The sequence below is a fragment of the Octopus sinensis genome, linkage group LG7 (genome assembly GCF_006345805.1).
Source record: "Octopus sinensis linkage group LG7, ASM634580v1, whole genome shotgun sequence".
NCBI classification, from domain to species: domain Eukaryota; kingdom Metazoa; phylum Mollusca; class Cephalopoda; order Octopoda; family Octopodidae; genus Octopus; species Octopus sinensis.
The window spans coordinates 918,819-925,705 of NC_043003.1; positions in this window are offsets into that span (position 1 = coordinate 918,819).

Genomic DNA, 6,887 nt, shown 5'->3' on the forward strand with positions numbered 1-6,887 from the left:
ATTAAAAAGTGGGGCACCGGAAAGAATGGTTGGGAAACACTGGTTTAATCACATGATTGTGAACTCTCAATGCGAAGTGGCGGCTCCCTCAGGCCGGTTTCCCTATCTCCGAACTACGCACCCTGTCATGTAATGTTTCCTCCATACATCCTTCCGAGGAACCCCATTTCAGCTTCTTCTATTCGCGGTCGTGCACTTTGAAAGTTCTCAATTATGGAGCATTTTTAAAGAAATGCCATGTTTGCGCCCATTTTCGATTACTTTTATTTATAATATTGGCTTCAAATTTTTGCACAAAGGGTTAGTCAATTACATCGACCCCAGTGTCCAACTGGTACTTATTTTATCGATCCCAAAAGTTTGAAAGGCAAAGTCGACCCCGGCAGAACTTGAACTCAGAACGTAAAGTCAGACGAAATACCGCCGAGCATTTCGCCCGGTTGCTAACAATTCACCCACTTCACCATGTTTTTAATGAATTTAATTGAACTTCAATCCTTTCATCCTTTCGGCGTCCATTAAATAAGTACCAGTTACACACTGGGATCGATGTAATCGACTTAATCCTTTTGTCTGTCTTTGTTTGTGCCCTCTATGTTCAGCCCCTTGTGGGCAATAAAGAAATAAATATTGAACTTCATTTTAAAGCTCTACTTTTCTTGCAATTGGCAGCTTTAATCCATTAACTATACATTTATCCCTGTTTACACTAAGATCAATGAATTAGTATTAAATGAATAACCTCCGCGCAGTTTGTAAATGGAACGAACGATAAATTCGTTGAGACCAGACACTCTGCGGCTCACAGCAGCAAAGCTTCCAACATCACGTATTTTCTTGATCATCTTTATCTTTTTCTGTAGAGAATACACCCCTCAGCGTTGTTTGCTAGGGCCAGACGTTTTTCTGTTCAAAGATCCCACGACGAGTATGTAAACCTCTACAAAAATGCACGGCCTTGCAGTACGGTGATGTAAACACAAGAAGCATTCTGGGCAGCTGAGCATTGTACGTGGTCGCTGCGAGTGATCGCCGACCACTGTTATTGCAGATCAATCCGTGATAAGCGTAACATGGTTGACAATTGAACGTACCGTGTTATGCCGGATCAGTGATAAACGAAGCTACATTTATCAGTACAATTTGTTTTTAGTTTCCTCGCACACAATGCCGAGTAAAGGCTAAAGCCAGCAGTTTTTCTAGTCTCATTGAAAGTATCAAGTAAGATAAGATCCGTTTCAATTTGCTGAAAGGTCGTCTACGGCTGGCAATTGAAGTTGTGATGGCGGGCAACACCAGAAGTTGAAAAACGAAAGAAAGGAACACAGAAACTTTGAGGCGCTCCTAAGTATTATCAATCTGAAGGGTTTTGGGTGACTTACCAGATGTCTTAATAAAGCTCAAACTCGTCTCCATCGTTGCTACCCAAGGTTCAAACAACTGCTCTTTGAGATAATTGCATAATGAACGCTGTTACTTTCAGTCGTTGGAGTCAGCCAATAATCTTCGAGTAACTAAAGATGACCATGTACATACATACATGCATACATACATACGTATGTATATGTAATATATATATATATATATATATATATATATATATATATATATATATATATATATATATATGTATATAATATATATATACTATAGTATATATATGTATATATATATATATATATATGTATATATACATACATATACGTATGTGCTTACGTCCCCGTAACCTAGCGGTTCGGCAAAAGAGACCGATAGAATAAATACTAGGCTTACAAAGAATAAGTCCTGGGATCGAATAGTTCGACTAAAGGCACTGCTTCAGCATGGCCGCAGTCAAGTGACTGAAACGTGTAAAAAAATAAATATTAAACTATAAAAATATAACGGGATTTTTTTTAACCCACTATGGAGATAGGGTAGGGGGCAGTAGTGTAAAAAAGGGACCAAAGGGATCCACAAACAAAAAAAAAAATGCTTGAGAACTACTGGTCCCCATGAACATCTGACCTGCTAGAAATATCAGTCAAATTTCCTTCAAATCAATTCTTTTAGTAGTCTTGACTCTTGGGACTCATTACTCGGTTTCTATGGCGTAGAAGTGACTGAGATGACAATACTCCTCCTGGATGGGAAGCTGGTCCATCGCTGGGTCACTCAGGCTGGAGCAACGTGAAATGAAGTGCTTTGCTCAAGAACACAACGCACCGCCCGATCAAGGAATCGAAACCTCGATCACAAGATTGCGCGTGTAACACTCTAACCATTTGGCCGAGCGCCTTCATTCTATTGTCATAAAATCACATTAAATAACGAAGTCGTAAATGTGCCAAAGAAAACGGGGTGGTCGTAGCCGGAACGATTTTAATCATAGGCCTACTCGACTAGGATTGACCCGGGGTTAAATAGCAGAACAATGCCTCCGCCTACTTCTACGAGCAACGCCACAAAACGTTAACAATACAAAACACTTAATGATCATAAAACTTTAATTCAAAGTTGTCACATGAGAGAGAGAGAGAGAGAGAGAGAGAGAGAGAGAGAGAGAGAGAGAGAGAGAGAGAAGAATTGAATGTAGCGAGGAGGTGGCTGCGTGGTCGTTAGGAATGACAAGCGGAAATAATACCTTTATCTATCTGTCTGTCTGTCTGTCTGCTTGCCTGCTTGTCTGTCTATCTATCTATCTATCTATCTATCTATCTATCTATCTATCTATCTATCTATCTATCTATCTATCTATCCATCCAACTATCTATCTAAATATATATCCATCCGTCCGTCCGTCCGTCTGTCTCTCTGTTTGTCTGCCAAACTAGCTACGTATATAGCTTAGTGGTTAGAGCATTCGGCTCACGACTGTAAGGTCGTGGGTTCAATTCCTAGCGACGCGTTGTGTCCTTGAGCAAGACATTTTATTTGACGTTGCTCCAGTCCACTCAGCTGGCTAAAACGTATAGTACCTATATTTCAAAGGGGCCAGCCTTGTCACACTGTGTCATGCTGAATCTCCTCGAGAACTACGTGAAGGGTACACGTGTCTGTGGAATGCTAAGCCACTTGCACGTTAATTTCACGAGCAAGCTGTTCCGTTCATCGTATCAGCTGGGACCCTCATCGACGTAACCGACGGAGTGTTCCTTATCTCTATATTATAATTCTGAAATGCGAAAAGTTTATTTGTTTGTTTGTCTGGTTTTGGCATTGAGAACGGCTTAAAGGCCACTAGATCCCGTCGGATTGACTTCAAAATTTACAGGGACATGTAAAATGAGGTGAGGATGCGAGTGGGCTAGCGCCAAAAACGTACTTTGACAAGTCTACTCTCATTCTTTTATGTATCTGTCTTCCTCCATCACTCACTCTCTTTCCTCCCTTCCCATCACATTCTATCTATAACGTCGTTTCACAGCGTCTACTTCCCCTTCACTTTCTCTTTATAACGTCGTTCCACAGCGTTCTATATCTCCCCCCCTCCTCGCCTTCGACAGCGCTTTCACACACACACTCTCTCTCTCTCTCTACGTCTGTCTGCATTCATAGAGAGAATTATCATCGCCACAACCACCACCACACAATCATGAGAACAAATATTATGAATGAGATATTTATTGGGTTAATTTATATATATGTGTGTGTGTGTGTGTTCTATATATAAATATGTATATTAAACTTTTTTATACTTTTTGATAGCTATATATATCTTTTTTAAAAATTATAAATATAAATTAATAATTTTAATTTTAAATTTAAATAATTTAAATTTTTAAATTTTATATTTTATATATTTTGTATATTATATTTTTATTTTTATGTTTCCGTTTATGTTTTTCACTGTTTCATTTGCCTAATATGGTTTTTATCTCTAATTTAATATAATATATATATATATAATTTGTATACATTTGTATATATAATGCGTACACACACACACACACATATATATAATGCGTATATATATATATATATATATAATATATAATGTGTGCAGTATGTGGTCGGTTGAGCTGAAAATATGAACACCTATGTTAAAAGTGCTGGCGAGTTTGCATGGCAACTATTTCCTCAAATGAAAGGCGTGACCTCTAGGACAAAATTCCTCATCTTATAAAATGTGACCCGAGTAGACCCGAATGAAATCGGGTTATATTAACCAAAATGTGAAAAGAGGTCTAAATGGGGCTTGAAGGGGATTAAAATTTACAGGAGCGGGTGTTTAGGAATTCTCTGTTACATGAAGCTAAAAAATTTTCGCCAGCCTTTAAATCGACAATGTGCTGCCGTCCATGATGAAGAAGTTTTGAATGCTTGCCATGGTGAGTCTACTGTCGTGAGAAAAATCACTTCAAAGCTTGGCGTTTAGGAATTTTCTTTACAATCAAGTTCAAAATTTTACGCCAGCCGTTAAACTGCTGCCACTATGTTACTGTCCGTCGTTAAGAAATGCCAGCCATGGTGACTCTAACTATCCTCAGATTCTATCCTTTCAAACTTTGGTTTCCAATATTTTTTTATTTTTATTCAGCTCGCAAGTTCGTCTGTCCCTTTTAAATGTTAGTGTTTTGCTTTCTGCCTTGAAGCAGACCTTTCGTTGTCACTGCCTGATATTTATGATTGATCTTCAAACTACTTTCTTTTCTCAACTTACTCAAGATCTTTGGTGTTTATAAATGGGAGAGAGATAGATAGAGAAAGATAGGAGTAAGAGAAAGCGAGGGAGAGTCCGAGAGAAAGGAAGAGTAAGAGAGTGGGAAAGGGAGAGAGAAAGGAGAGAGAAACAAAGAGGGAGAATCATCATCGTTTAACGTCCGTTTTCCGTGCTAGCATGGGTTGGACGGTTTGACCGGGGTCTGGGAAGCCAGGAGGCTGCCCCAGGCTCCAGTCTGATCTGGCAGTGTTTCTACATGGATGCCCTTCCTAACGCCGACCACTCCGTGATTGTAGTGGGTGCTTTTTTCGTGCCACCGGCACAGGTGCCACGCGGGGAGGGGCACTGGCAGCGGCCACGTTCGGATGGTGCTTTTTACGTGCCGAAAGGATGCAACAGAAAATAACAACCACACTCTTACCCGCGCGTAGAGCGGGTCACCTTAAGCTATATATATATATATATATATACTCCTTTATTCCCTTTCTAAGGGGCGGCAGTGGAACGTAGGGCTAACATCCCGCCAGTTGCTGTTGGTACTTAGCTTTAGCGGAGTGAACTGGAAATAGTGTTATGCGAAATGAAGTAACTTGCTCAAGAACATAGCATACGGTTTAGGGTGCGTATCGAACTGACATACAATGATATACATAACACACGGCGCGCGCGCGCACACACACGTGCGTGTGTGCATGTATATGATATATGTATATGTATGTATGTGTTTGTGTGTGTGTGAATTCATTTGTACTTCGAAGTCACTGTCAATACTGTTCTAATTAAAGTGTAATGAATTTGCATTGTGTGGAGTAACGTTTTAGATTAATGTGAAATTGTGTTAATTGTAACTGAATATAAAAAAAACATTAACGTGTATGTGTGTGCGTGCGTATGTGTGTGTGCGTGTGTGTGAGTTGGGTGTGTGTGCGTGTGTGTGTGCGTGTGTGTTGGGTGTGTTTTGGGTGTGTGTTGGGTGTGTGTGTGCATGTGTGTGTGTTGGGTGTGTGTGCGTGTGCGTGTGCATGTGTGTTGGGTGTGTGTGCGTGTGCGTGCGCGTGTGCGTGCGTGTGTGCTGGGTGTGTGTGTGTGTGTGTTAGAAAAAGGTCCTGAAGCATTTCGAAATTGGGAAAGAGACAAAGGCTCCTGTAGTCTTCATTGCTGTATTGAATCAAGATATTCTTCAGATAATCCCATCCATTTCTTGAGGCTGCCAAGCAAAGACGCACTCAATATTATCGTCTGAGGCCTCTCAATAGCTGTGGGAGACCCCGTGAGGTGCGACGCTCACCTAGAACATGGTTGTTCCTCCGCCGCCTTCCGGTAAGCTTCCGTGCGCCCCACGATGCAGCATCGACCACGAGCACAGGGAGTATTCTTTTACTTGTTTCAGTCATTTCGCAGCGGCCTTGTTGGAGCACCACCTTATGACATACGTTTTTTACACACCCCACACACACACACCACACACACCACACACACAATATATTATATATATATATATAATATAAATAATAATAATAAATATTAGAATAAATCCAAATTTACAGGGAAAAATCAGATTTAGGATTGAATCCAATTTTTAGAAAAAATAATATAATATAATTAGAGACAAACCCACTATTTTGCAAATCAAACAAAGAAAGACTTAATCCAATACATAAAAAAATTTATATAAATTAAATTAAATAAATTTAATTTTATTTAATTTTTTTTATATATATATATAATATTATATATATTATATAATATATATATATATATATATTATATACCCCCACGTGTGTGTGTGTGTATGTTTGTGTGTGCGTGTGTGCGTGTGTACTCGTTTCAGCCATGCGGCTGCGGACATGCTGGAGCACCAGGATGGGCTTCCTTCAGTTTCTGTCAACCAAATCCACTCACAGGCTTTGGTCGGCCCTAGAATGCACTTGCCCAAGGTGCTACGCAGTGGGACTGAACTCAGAACCATGTGGCTGGAAAGCAAGCTTTTTACCACACAGCCACAACTATTTCTGTTTACTTGTTTCAATCATTGGACTGCGGCCATGCTGGGGCACTGCCTCGAAGGGCTTGCTCGAAAAAGTCGACTCTTTTTAAGCCTGGTGCTTTCCTATCGGTTCTTTGCCCGAACCGCTAAGTTACGGGGACGTAAACAGACACCACCGGTTATCAAGCTGTATATATATGCATACATACACACATACATTCATACACACATACATATATTCATACATACATGTATTCA